The sequence below is a fragment of the Octopus bimaculoides genome, chromosome 21 (genome assembly GCF_046866305.1).
Source record: "Octopus bimaculoides isolate indiv1 chromosome 21, ASM4686630v1, whole genome shotgun sequence".
Classification (NCBI taxonomy): Eukaryota; Metazoa; Mollusca; class Cephalopoda; order Octopoda; family Octopodidae; genus Octopus; species Octopus bimaculoides.
The window spans coordinates 15250258-15265257 of record NC_142948.1 but is presented as its reverse complement, the minus strand read 5'-3'; the positions used below and the strand labels follow the sequence as shown (position 1 = coordinate 15265257).

The following is a 15000-nucleotide window of genomic DNA, read 5'->3' as shown; positions in this document are numbered from 1 at the left end:
CTCTCAACTTTGCTTGACAACCGAGCTGGTGTTTTTACATCCCTGTAACTTAGCAGTTCAGCAAAACAGACCGATAGAATAAGTACTAAGCTTACAAAAACTAACTCCTGGGGCCGATTTGTTTGATTAAAGGCAGTTCTCCAGCATTGCCGCATTCAAATAACTGAAACAAATAAAAGAATAAAAGAATATGTGTATTTTATATGAAAGAATGTGTCAGGTTATCTGTGTATGGTAACTACTAAATAATTTGTCATACATTTTTCTTGTGTTTGCATCTTCTGTTTTATTCTGTAATTCATCTCTTGCTGAAAAAAAAAACAAAGTCTGTTTCATTGTCATTGTTGTTATTGTTGTTTTTGTTGTAGTTGTCTGTAAAGTGCTTCTCAAATATTCGAAAGAAAACTATAATGATTTTAAAATTCAAAATTGTTCAATAAAATATATATGTATATGAAAACTGAAGTCCAGCAACTGAGAGAAGAAAAAAAATATGAAAAATGATAAATACTCCCTCCCCACTCCCTCTGAAGATAAACAGTGAATCGAAATGAATAGAAATGAATGCATAGCTTAGACTCTGTTTCAAGTGCGAGAGTTTTAAAGTATTTTATGGAAATTGAAAATAACTCAGAGAACTTTTAACTAGACACTGTTTCGATGACATAAGTCTGTATACCAGATATTTGCTGTGTGTGTGTGTGTGTGTGTGTGTGTGTGAGTGTGAGGAAGGGTGGTGGGGTGTTGCAGCGTTCATGGTTTCAAATGTTGAAGTAGTAAAGAAGTTTTAGTTTAATAAAAGAGGAATTCAATACAAAATAAATTATCTTCTATTTCATTACGAATGTGAACCAAAGTTAAGAAGAATTTTCAAAAGATTTGCTGAGACAAAACGCATCAGACAAAATTACATCCATCCATATTTGCATCCACCCATACCATCATCCATCATCCATCCATACTAACATCCATCTGTATTTGCTTACATCTCAGCTATTATCAATGATTTTTCTACATCATAAATCACTCTCTTTCCTTAGTGGCCACTAGCACATCCTCCACACAGCCAAATGCATTGGAGAATTACTCTCTTAGGACACTCACCAGTTGGATCATGTATTATAGCAGTCCATTGAAAGCAATGGTTTTGTCCTAGACATCAACCAAACTTCTGACTACGTCTTGCATGCAAATCCCCGATTAAAATACCCTGCTTACCAGTTTCCCCCATCTCTTATATGTTAGATCAGTAACTTCCTATGTAATCACTCCATCAAAGTATATATCAATGGAGTTCTTTCTCCTCCACTAATAATAAAATCTAGTGTTCGCTGGAGTTTAGATTTTGCACATAATTTCTTCATTCCATATCTTAATGTCCTCCTTGCCACCTTGTCCAACAATACTCACTCTTACACATTCCTCAAGTTTTTACCAGCCAAGTATTATCCCCTCTCAGCCTTGATTCCACACACCAAACTTATACTGTTTCCATGAGCAATGACTTCAAAAGCATCCTCTATTGAATTCAAAACAATTATGCTTCATTTTAGCAACAAACTGACTCAAGCATTATAAACGTTAAAATGATGCCATTTCCTCACATATCTACTATTCGGAACCAGCACATGGCTAGAGACCCCTCACAGTTGTTCAAAATACTAGGCCTCACTATCACTTAGGATCAAGAAAATCCTTACTGTACCTAGAACTACACCTCAAAGACTGACCCTTATTTTCAGGATCAGAAAACATTTCAGTCCTCAGCAGCTGCTAACACTCTACAAAACCACAACAAAGTGCTGCTCCTATAACAGGGAGAGTGTTGTTGCTACACACACAAACATCCAGGACTGTATCCCAGAGACAGGTCACTCAACTGATTAGCTTTCAGTCACTAATTGCCACATTTGAGTCTCTAACTCACAGGATTCTGTCTTTATTTTCTCTCCTGTCCTGACTATTTTGACCTCTAATCATTGGACCTGCTTGTTTTGTACCTTGACCACTCAGACATCCCCCAATTCACCACATGTCTTCTCACATCTCATTATCCTTGTTGAATCCACCCTATCATTTATCTTCAGATTATCAGCCCTCTGAAATCCTTTCCATGGTCAGGTCTTCCCTGTAAGTGTTACTCTGTGACAATTTAGACGAGACATTGATGACATCCGGCAAGGATAAAGGGCACTGCCCCTTCCTCCAGACCCAGCTAGTAAAAGGAAGATATGCATTCTTAAACCTTCCATCCTACCTCCTCCAACACACACACACACACACACACACACACACACACACACACACACACACACATCATATCTATCACCAAGTTAACTTTCAAATGTTGCTATGACTGCCATCTCAGAACAATCATCATCGTTTAACGTCCGCTTTCCATGCTAGCATGGGTTGGACGATTTGACTGAAGACTGGTGAAACCGGATGGCAACACCAGGCTCCAATCTGATTTGGCAGAGTTTCTACAGCTGGATGCCCTTCCTAACGCTAACCACTCAGAGAGTGTAGTGGGTGCTTTTTACGTGTCACCCACACGAAGGCCAGTCAGGCGGTACTGGCAACGGCCACGCTCAAAATAGTGTATTTTATGTGCCACCCACACAAGAGCCAGTCCAGGGGCACTGGCAACAATCTCGCTCGAAAATCCTTCGAAGGCCAGTCAGGCGGTACTGGCAACAATGAAAGATGAAATCTTTTTGGGGGTTTGTTCTAAGTTGGTTTCCATCTGTAGGGATAAAATTGTAAACATTAAGCGTAATGAAAAAGGAGGTACTTTTAGTATAAAGAAGTAAAAAAAGAAGGGAAGGGGATGGTAACTTTTAATATAGGTGTTGTTGTGTGGTAAGAAGTTTGCTTACCAACCACATGGTTCCAGGTTCAGTCCCACTGTGTGGCACCTTGAACAAGTGTCTTCTTCTACAATCTCAGGCCAGCCAAATCCTTGTCAGTGGATCTGGCATATGGAAACTGAAAGAAGCTTATTGTATTTCCATCCATCCATCCATCTATCTATCTAGCTAGCTTGCTATCTGTGTGTGTGTTTGTGCCTGTGTCCCCACCACCACTTGACAACTGGTATGGTGTTAATGTCCCCATAACTTGGTGGTTCAGCATAAGAGACTAACAGAATAAGTACCAGGCTTAACAAAAATAATAAGTGCTGGGGTGGATTCATTCAACTAAAAATTCTGCAAGGTGCTGCTCCATCATGGCCACAGTCTGATTCCCGAAACAAGTTAATGATAAAAGGTAAAAGATATGAGGGGATAACCCTAGTGTCCAGAGAGCTTCACCCACATCAATATAAAACGAAAAACCAATAGCTTGAACTGACTACTGTTCAGAACTGGTATTTAATTCATGGAGGTCAGATGAGTAAAAAGAATTAAGATGACCCCCACCCAGCAGGATTTTAATTTAGATCATAGAAAAAGTGTGACTATGTATTGTAAGTATTTGAGGGTAGACATAATGTTTATCTTTTCTTAGAACCAAAGCATATGTACCATGAAAGTAAATACACTAGTTGAAACGTAAAAAGAAAAATCTGGTGCTTTGGGTGATTTCTTTCTTTAAAGAGACGAAGAAAGAATTATGGAAATTAAAGAGTAAAAGAAAAATTTTCAATATTAAGTACAAAATATATAAGGCGAAACAGGCTTCTCTATCCAGCAGGCAAGCTACTTCAGGCTGATGACGAGCAAAGACTCAGAAACATGTCCCTGAATGCTGACTAGGCTGGGTGGAGGAGCTTGTCTCCCCCTCGCAAACTTAAGGACACAGTAATTGTGTCAAGGCCGACAGGAAGCGGTCCAGCTTCCTAGGGCTAAACAGCAGTAGTGTATTCCCTTATTGGGATTGTCACATTAAGTTGATAATATACTACAACTTTATCGCTCCACTACTGCTTAAATCTCTCTGAGAGATTTAGAAATATTATATTTCTAATACAAAAGTATATTTAATATAAAATATAATATAATATAATATAACTGAAGAATGGGGTAGAAAGGCAAGAAGTGAAGACAGTCTTGTTCGCAGTGAGGGTAAGGGTAAAATAGAGTTGGAAAGAGAGAGAATGAGAATAAGTGGGATGAGGATGATAGAAAGAGGAAGGGGAGATGAGTAGAAGAGATTAGTACATCCACTCAAGAAGGGCAATATAGATGTATATATATGTATATGCATATATCTACATATACAAACAATATGCATAGACAAGTACAGAAACATCCATGAAGACACAAAACATTCGAGTTCTTGAGATTTTGCTGATGTATATTTATGTCATAATATGTTATGTAGAGGCATGTATAGAGTGTGTGTTTGGCAGAAGAAAGATATCTATACACATACATATGGTGTGTTGTGATGTGGACAAATGTGTGAAGAGGTTGTAGTTTGGTGATGTGCTTATAGGTGCAAGGTTGAATGTAATGTATATCAGCATGCCTGGAAACATGTGCTCAATTTAAAGGATCAGTCATGCCTATATTCGAATGCTCATATGGTATGTTCAGTTTATGTTGATGATAAATGATAGCATAGGATGTATGGGATAGTGCACGTGGTCTATGAGGTAGGTGTGTATATTTGTGATATGCTATAGTGGGATAATGTATGTGGTAGATTGGAATGTGGTTTGGTTGGATTCAGAGATGTTATCACAATCACATTATTCAGGCCCAAAGGGCAGAGCTGCTGAGGCAGAAGATGAGGTATTGTTCTTTTTGATATTGAAAAGTATAAACATGCACACACACAAACATACATGTCCAGAAAGCAGACAAAGTAAGAGACAGAAAGGGAGAGAGAGAGTAAGAGAGCGAGAGAGAGAGAGAGAAAGAAAGTAACATGTTTGAATGCAAAATCACAAGCATGATGAAACTTCAAACCTAGCAAAAACAATCCCAGTAACTGAGTAGAGTAATTATTGAATATGCTGGCTATTGTTTAGCTGATAGTATTTCATTACTTAAAGATTCGTATTCTTAAGCCTATCCTTAGGGTATCCTCGGGATAAATCATCAGATGAGAATTCACCATTCAGAATTGCCGAGTTCTCACAGTTAAAGCCTATTGTGCTGCCACTGTCTATTTACATATTGCAGAGTGTGAATAATGTATTGTACTAACTGCTAATGAATTATAAGTGAACATCTGCTATACATGTTCAATTATACAGTTTGCATTTCTGTTACAACATTTATTCAACATTACTTTAGTTCTCCTCGCCATCTAACTGGAAATAAGTTTCACATCATTTGGGAATATTTTCTACAATTATTGTCAAGTATCCTATTCAGTGAGATTTATCTCTTTCTACCTTTATGCAGTGAAACAAAGGTTCAACAGCAGATCTCAAAATATTGTCAAATTATAGCACATACGCAGGTATACAACCATATGCACACATAAGCACATGCATATACATGCATTACTTATTGCTTGGTGAATTGAGCTTGTAATAGCGATTGTTAATAACTGTTGATGCTTCAAACTCTATGCTCTTGTGAGAAGAAGAATATGACAAAATTGAAAGCTTCAATGAGCTCTGGAGATTTTTATGTTTCAACAGCATAATTGTATATAAGCAAATATATCTAGTAGTTGTGGAATTATTGACACCTGAATAATATATGATGATGATTGTGATGATAACTACATATACATGGCATAAATATGTATGCATATGTGTGTGTGTGTACATGTGTACACATACATATGTGTGTATGTACATGTGTACACATACATATGTGTGTGTATACAGGGTGCAATGGGTAAATTGTCGCCATTTTATATTTTTATCTTGGTTGACTCCCATCCCCTTGAAGTTGCTGGCCTTGTGCCAAAATATGAAACCAGTATTTTGTAATACTCATTTGACAGAATTGTGAGCACATTGGCTGAAATGCTTAGAGGCATTTCATTCATATTCATGTTTTGAGTTTAAATATCACCGAGATGAACTTTGCCCTTCATCCATTTGGAATTGACAAAGGAAGTACCAGTTGAGCACTGGGGGGTTGATGTAATTAATGTTCTCCCTGCCCCCCCAAAAACTTGCTGGCCTTGTGCCAAAATTTGAAGCCAATATTTGCTTACATGCTTATGTTCTGTTTCCAGTTTCTGTTCAGATCAAATTTATATTTCATTCTTCAGCATTTCAATAAACTAAAGTACTAATTGAAATTCTGGTCACTTTTTGATAAAATTGATGTAGAATATCTTGGACATTTACTGAGTGTGTCCATTATTTTACTGAAGATATTTGTTAGGAGTATTATTTGAGAGTGATTTGTTCTTCTATTTCTAACAAACCAATTAACCACCAAGAAGTCCTTTATTTCTCGCTCCAGTGTCACATTAAAAGCTCCCAGCATATACTGTGAAGTGGTTGGCATTAGGAAGGGCATCCAGCCGTTGGGACCAAGCTAAATCAGACTGGAACCTGGTGCACCCCCTCCAGCCTGCCAGCCCTGGTCAAACCATCCAACCCATACCAGCATGGAAAATGGCTATTAAAGGATGATGATGATGATGATGAAGGCTCAAGGAATTTGACCTTAATAAAACCCCTACAAATTACATCAGTCTCTCTCTCTTTTTACTCTTTCATTTGTTTCAGTCATTTGACTGCAGCCATACTGGAGCATCACCTTTAGTCAAGCAAATCGACCCCAGGAGACTTATTCTTTGTAAGCCTAGTACTTATTCTATTGGTCTCTTTTTGCCGAACTGCTAAGTTACAGAGGCATAAACACACCAGCATCAGTTGTCAAGCGATGGTGGTGGTGGTGGTGGGGAACAAACACAGACACACACGCATACACACACACACACACACGCACACACACACACACACACACACACACACACACATATATATATATATATATATATATATATATATATATATATATATACATGATGGGCTTCTTTTTAGTTTCCGTCTACCAAATTCACTCACAAGGCTTTGGTCGGCCCAAAGCTATAGTAGAAGACACTTGCCGAAGGTGCCACGCGGTGGGACTGAACCCAGAACCATGTGGTTGGTAAGCAAGCTACTTACCACACAGCCACTCCTGCGACTGTGAAATTCTACAAAACATCATTTTCCCCTCTCTGTCTGTTAATCATCTGTCTGTCTGTCTGCTTGTCATTGCTGTCTGACAGGTTTATGATCAAGCCTGTGGAAGTGGAGACCTCCTGCATTTTCGACTCCCAGACCATATCCCTGCTCACTGCAATCAAGGCAGAGATGGATGTTTACCAAGTGTGAGCCCTGCAAGTCAGAGTAGGTATTCCAGTGCATCTCCCACACCTTTCTCTGGGACAACACCTTTTCCATTTTGTCTGCTGGGACCATGAGGGAGTCTGAATCACAGGAAATCACAAGAATATAAGAATTCCATAGCTTACTACACGAACAAGATGTCAGTGAGAAAAGCAAGAAAAAAATCTAATGCTGCTTTGAAACAGATTAAGAAACGACTATGAAAATGGTGATACATTTTAACCAATTCTCCTTGTTCCACTTAATTTTGTTTTACCATAGATAAATACCTGAACATCATTCATTTCAACAATTTATCTGTCCTTATCACTAAATACATAGTTTTGTTCCTTCACAAATTTTTATTATTAATTCTGTGGTTTGCTCTTTAATTATTCATTTCTAGGCCAATAATATTACATTTGTCTCCACCTGCCAACCATGTGTGAAAACAAGTCGGCAGTGCCAAACCGAAAGCCAGGAATAACTATCTAACAAATGCCAATGTGGAACGAATCGTGTAAAATGGCATTATTAAGACTATTAGTAACGATGTAGCGGAGGGGGTCGGTGGTGATAATAATAGAGTTATAATAATGATAATAATAATAATCGTTGTGGTTGGTATCCATGGGGGCATTGATAGTCGTAATAATGGGAATATTAAAATTGGAGATAGTTGCTGTACAATGGTACTCCAGTATGGCCACACTTTAATAGGTGGAAAGAAAACTATAAAAGCATAATGGTAACGGTGTTGTTGTTGTTATTGTAGTGGTGGTGTCATTGGGAGATTTTATAGTAACAAGAGAAATATTACTGTTTGTGACAGTGGTTGTATAGTTGGTGTTGCTGGTGATGGTAGTAGCAGTAGCAGCAGCAGCAGCAGTGGTTGTAGTAGTAGTCGTAGTAGTGGTGGTGGTGGTAGTAGTAGTAGTAGTAGTAGTGATGGTGATGGTGGTGGCAGGGGCAGAGTTGGTAATGGTAGTTGTAGTAATTGTACCAGCAGCAGCAGCAGCAGTAGTGGTAGTGGTGGTGGTGGTGGTGGTGGTAGTAGAAATGACTGTATTCTTAACGTTGGTTTAACATTGGTTTCAAATTTCGGCACAAGGCCAGCAATTTTCGGTGGGAGAGGGTAGGTTGAGGATATCGACCCCAGTGCTCAACTGGTACTTATTTTATCAAACCCGAACGGATAAATGAAAGGCAAAGTTGACCTTGGCAAAATTTGAATTCAGAACGCAATGGCACTAGCGTAGCTGGGATGGGGGGGGGGGGTAGGAGTGGTACTTTTTGGTCTGCTGTAGGTAATATGTGTTTTTTGTGGGGTCCAAGGCAGCAGATGGAAGGGCCGCCCCAGGCAGCATACACTCTAGCCACGCTGGTGCGTAATGGCAATTAAAATGCTGTTAAGCACTTTGCCCAGTAAAAAAACGATGCTGCTGCCCTAATTGATGGTTTACTATTGAGGATGGTGGTAGTGGTAGGGGGTTGATGCTAGTCAATTTGATTGTGGTAGTGGTAGTGGTGGTAGTGTCAGAGATTCTGCTTGATGTATCTGACTCATCTGTCTTTTATTTTTTCTCGTTGATGCAATGTGTCTAAAACTACCTTGGTCATGGAATGTCCTAAGTACCATTGTATCACCATTTCATCTGTTTTTATGTTCTGAGTTCAAATTTCAACGAAGCGGGCCTCACCCTTCAACCTTTCAGAATTGATAAGATAAGTACCAGTGATGCACTGGGGTCAATGTAATCAACTGACATCCTCTCCTGATCTTGTTGGCTTTCAATGAGCTGACAGAACCCTTAGCATGCTGGGTAAAATGGTTTCAAATTTTAGCCTTGAAATCAATATTAGAAATAAAGTTGAGGTGTTGAGGTGGCAGAATGGTTAGCATGTTGGGCAAAATGCTGAGTGGCATTTCATCTGTGTTCTGAGTTCAAATTTCACCAAGGCTGACTTTACTTTTCATTATTTCAGGGTCGATAAAATAAGTACCAGCTGGATAGAGGGGTTGATGTAATTGACTCATTTCCTCCTCAGAAATTGCTGGCTTTGTGCTAAAATCCAAAACCAATATTAGAAATAAAGCTAGCAGCAATACATGTTGGCGAGGGTAATGACAGGGACCCACAGAATGAAGGGTGGGCATGGGGGAAGGAGACCTCAAACTGTGCACTGAAAATAACTGCATGCATTAATGTGTCTCAGCTCTTTCAACTTTCTTTCTTTCTTTTCCTTTATGTCTTCTGCCATCCTCTCTGCTTTTACACAATTACACATACATGCATGCACCTATATTTGCACGCACACACACACACACATGTATATTATCATCATCATCATCATCATCATTTAACGTCCGCTTTCCATGCTAGCATGGGTTGGACGATTTGACTGCGGACTGGTGATCCAGATGGCTACACCTGACTCCAATCTGATCTGGCAGAGTTTCTACAGCAGGATGCCCTTCCTAACGCCAACCACTCAGAGAGTGTAGTGGGTACTTTTTACGTGCCACCAGCACGAGGTCCAGTCCGGCGGTACTGGTAACGGCCACACTCAAATGGTGTTTTTTACGTGCCACCTGCACAGGAGTCAATCCAATGTTTTGTTCACATGCCACTGGCACAAGTGCCAGTAAGGTGGAACTGGAAACGATCACGTTCAAATGGTGCTTTTTACGTGCCACAGGCACAGAAGCGAGACTGCTGTTCTGGCAACGGTATACACACACACACATACATACACACATATATATATATATATATATATATATATATATATATATACACATATGCATACATATACACACATGTACACACATACACCCACACACACATATGCACACACATACACACCACCACACACATGCATATACATACACACACAAAGTATGCATAAGGCTGTCTGCATCATTCAGTCTACGCAAAACGGTGCATTCTTTTTGGCAAACTCAGAGCCTGGAAACATTATTTTTGCTTTTAATTTGAAGGTCCATTAATTAAAACAGAGTTGTCACTTAATTGGTTCGAATTTGTCGTGATTAGTTATCTTCTATTCAATAATTGACTATCACATGAAGAACAATTTCAAATTACCCAATATATCAAATAATTAAGGCAAGATAGGAGAGAGGAAGGAAGAAAAAGAAGAAAGTAGAGGAAGGAACGGGGGAGTAGGGGTTAGGGATAAAGGGAGGGGAAAGGGAAAGAGAGAGAGAAAGAGAGTGAATAAGCTGTGAAGGGGGAGAGAGAAGGTTATCCTCTTGGCTATTTCACAAGTATTTTTAAAGAAGACTTCTTTCTAATTCAGTGGACAGCTTATTTTCACCTCTGTTCAAATAACCAAAGATATCTCTGGATATTCTCCAATAATGCTTACTATAACTGTGTTAACTTATCTTAAGTGGTTCGGAGAGGTTCAGGGCAAGGAGCGAGGAGGAGGAGGAGGAGGGAGAAGTAAGGAGGGGCAGAGGGGGAAAGCAAAAAAAAGAAAGACCCCTGTCCCCACCTAAGGCAAATATTTTGCCAACGACCTGATGACATGATGACAACGATAAGGATGCTGCTGAAGATGATGATGACGATGATAATAATGATGACGTTGATGATGTTGATGGTGATGGTGATGATGATGAAGTTAATAATGATGATTTTGTTAAAAGGGTTAACGCTTATAAAACGTGTCAGGCTGATAACATTGTTTGGCTGTATCTTTAGCAGCCGTCATCATCATCATCATCATCGTTGTCATTGTTGTCTCCACCTTCATCATCATTGTCATCGTTATCATCATCACCATTCTCATGAAATTTTTCCTGTTTCTTTTAACCTAAAATAGAATCATCCACATCATTGTTATTATCATCATCATCATCATCACCAGTACAACCACACCCACCACCACAACCACGTTGATCACCCCAACCACCTCCACCACCATTATTATAATCACAGTTGCTATTATTGTCGTCATTGTCATCATCATCATCATCGTCGTCACCGTCATCATCATTATTATCATTATTCTTATCATCAACATTCCCTGCCAAAATGCTGGCATGGGAAAGGCCTTCTCTAATGGTACCCAGGGCCAAATGTAGCTGTTGTTGTTTAGTCTGAAATCAGACTCAATTAAACAGCGTTAGGATCTAAATCATTATAGTAGCAGTGACCATCATGTAATTTGTTTTTGTTCATTTCCATAATCAGCATTCAGTTTTGAAGGTAGTGGAGATTTCAAAGAGATTTGGCTGCTGTTTCTAGCAGATCAAATAACCAGTTTGACCTTCCCATAATTGTCTTGATTGAGAACTTTGTTTCTGACCGAAACGAGCGACTTAGAGAGAGAGAGAGAGAGGGAGAGGGAGAGGCGGAGAGAGAGAGAGAGAGAAGGAGAGAGAGGTAGAGATAGAGAGAGTAACAAGGTTGGAGAGAATGAAAGCTCCTCTCTGGACTTAAGCATAATCCTAACTGTAAACGCTAAGCTGTATTATATGCTCGCATGTTTTTGGCTTTCACTAGCAAAGGGGCCACATGGTCAGCAGCTCAAGTGTCTGGCAATAAAAAAAGGGAACAAGACAACAAGTATAGATAAGGAGCTGTTTTATCCCAAAGCCAGCACTTTACCAGAAAGAAATTTTCCCAAAATGGAAAATATTTTGTCACAGTGTGAACCTGACTCAATAAACACTGAAACTCAATGATTTCTAAATGTCTCTCACACATGGTGCACTTTAGAGTGGATAAAATGCATTATATGCAAGAAAAAAAGTTGAAAAAAATATAATGTAGAAAAAAAACTAGAGGGTTTTTATGCATTTCACTCTATAAATATATTTTATTTGGAAGTCGTACTTGTGTAGCAAATGGTTTGACCTGAGGCTATGTGTAGAAACTGAAGCAATTACATTATGAAAGAGCCACTTTAGCCAAGTAAAAACACAGAAAAAAAATAAATGATTTCATACAATGGCTCTTATGAGTATTTAGATGGCTAAAATGTTACTTCTGTGATGTAATGGGTATAAATAATTTCAAGTGAAGAAAATCATTAATAACTTATTCTCTCACTAAACGAAGCATAATTATCATGACTTTATATTCAGAATTTCAGTTTGCAGTTTTGTATTCTTTAAATAAAATCGCATTATTCTGTTGTGTCTGGGGAGAGTCATTTTCTTTTCGCATTACTTTTGCCAGTAAACCTTGCTGCACCCTTCATTACAACCCTGGGCTGTAGCATCTCATTTGGGTTTCACTGGCTTGACCCTTTAGTATTCAGATCACTCTGTCAAATATAATGTTTGTTTATTTAAATTGCTTTGAATTAATCATGCATTATCTTGTAGATTAGAGAGTTCAATGATGTAAGTGTTTAGTTTTAGAATGACATTGCAGGGTAGGAGTGAGAGGCCAGATCTAGCCAGTTTCAATGTAAAGCATGTTAAATATTCTGGCCAGATAAATATGGCCTATTTGAATGTGAAAGGGTTAAAATGAATCCTGGATTATTTATAGAAGGATTTCATAAGCTTTGCTGTATGGTGAGAAGTTTACTTCCTAACCATCTGTGTGGTGTGTGTGTGGCATATTTGTTGTGTGTGTGGTGTGTGTGAGTGTGTGTGTGTGTGTTTGTATTAGTGTGTTAGTGTGTTTGTCCTCTCATAGTTTGATGACTGGTGCTAGTTTGTTTACATCCCTGTAACCTAGCAGTTTGGCAAAAGTGACTGATAGACTTTAAAAAATATATATACTTGGGCTGATTTGTTTGACTAAAACCCTTCAAGGCAATGCTCCAGCATGCCCATGGCCCAGTGACTGAAACAAATAAAAGAGGATAAAAGATATGAAATGGTAAACAAGATTGCGGAATATCAAATTAAAAGTATTGAATAACATTTCTATTAACGTTTGTTTTGAAAGTATGAAAGTAGTCATTTGGCAGAAAAATGGCCTCGTGGAACATGTTTTAATTATTCTTTTAATTGTTTTTATTCTTTTACTTGTTTCAGTCATCCAACTGTGGTCATGCTGGAGCACAGCACTTTTTTTTAAAGCCTAGTACTTATTCTATCGGTCTATTTTGCCAAACTGCTAAGTTACAGAGACGTAAACACACCAACATTGGTTGTCAAACGGTGATAAGGGGATAAACACAGACACAAAGACACACATGAGTTCAAATCCTGCTGTAGTCAACTTTGCCTTTCATCCTTTCATCCTTCTATAAATAAACATACCAGTCTAAGATTGTTGATTAACAGAATTTGGAAAGCCTTGACCATTTGACCATGGAACAGGTAGTAATGGTTTATATTATAGTAGTAACAGGTCTCATCAGCCCTTGATGAGATCTCTGACCTGACTGTGCACCTTGTAATTTCAGTTCTGGTGCAGTGCTTATTAGGACACTAGTGTCAAGCTGTACCTGTTCCACCTTTCCCTCAGAAAACATTAGAGGCATGGAAGAGGGAAACTTACACACATGTGCAAATGTAGGGTCTTCATAAACGACCCCCTTGACCTAGCTTTTAAATTAGAGAGGTGCTTTGCAGGTGCTGATCTATGATCTCATAATACATGCAAGGATTTGGCAGTCGGCAAATTGGCAGTGTTGGTAAGAGCATTAGACAAAATGTACCTTGGCATTGGTTTCAACATTCTATACTCTGAGTTTCTGAGTTCAAATCTTACCCAAGGGCACATTTGCTTTTAAGGTGCCAAGCTGGCACAATTGTCAGCATATTGGGCAGAAAGTGCTTACCAGCATTTCATTCATTTTTATGTTCTGAGCTCAAATTCTGCCAAGTTTGACTTAGCTTTTCAAAGTGCTTACCAGCATTTCATTCATTTTTATGTTCTGAGCTCAAATTCTGCCAAGTTTGACTTAGCTTTTCAAAGTGCTTACCAGCATTTCATTCATTTTTATGTTCTGAGCTCAAATTCTGCCAAGTTTGACTTAGCTTTTCAAAGTGCTTACCAGCATTTCATTCATTTTTATGTTCTGAGCTCAAATTCTGCCAAGTTTGACTTAGCTTTTCAAAGTGCTTACCAGCATTTCATTCATTTTTATGTTCTGAGCTCAAATTCTGCCAAGTTTGACTTAGCTTTTCAAAGTGCTTACCAGCATTTCATTCATTTTTATGTTCTGAGCTCAAATTCTGCCAAGTTTGACTTAGCTTTTCAAAGTGCTTACCAGCATTTCATTCATTTTTATGTTCTGAGCTCAAATTCTGCCAAGTTTGACTTAGCTTTTCAAAGTGCTTACCAGCATTTCATTCATTTTTATGTTCTGAGCTCAAATTCTGCCAAGTTTGACTTAGCTTTTCAAAGTGCTTACCAGCATTTCATTCATTTTTATGTTCTGAGCTCAAATTCTGCCAAGTTTGACTTAGCTTTTCAAAGTGCTTACCAGCATTTCATTCATTTTTATGTTCTGAGCTCAAATTCTGCCAAGTTTGACTTAGCTTTTCAAAGTGCTTACCAGCATTTCATTCATTTTTATGTTCTGAGCTCAAATTCTGCCAAGTTTGACTTAGCTTTTCATCCTTTCAGGGGTCAATAAAATACATACCAGTTGAGCACAGGGATTAATGTAATTGACTTGCCCTTCCCCGAAATTTCTGGCTTTGTCCAAACTTTGAAATCAATACATGCAAGTAGTCTAAGTGTCCAGACTAAAAACCTCCTAAT

At 38.5% G+C, this 15000-nt stretch overlaps 1 long non-coding RNA gene across 2 annotated transcripts in view; it reads right to left on the bottom strand.

Annotated features, from left to right (window-relative positions):
• Nucleotides 1-162: 162 nt before the first annotated feature.
• Nucleotides 163-15000, bottom strand: part of LOC149131496 (uncharacterized) — a 110004-nt gene continuing 95166 nt past the window's right edge. Inside the window, exon 4 of one of the 2 annotated variants that reach the window (XR_016237755.1) lies at nucleotides 163-308. This is a non-coding gene — a long non-coding RNA (uncharacterized LOC149131496). Of the gene's footprint in view, nucleotides 309-12003; nucleotides 12596-15000 lie in introns of those variants that run through there. The other variant, XR_016237756.1, reaches the window with a different exon arrangement.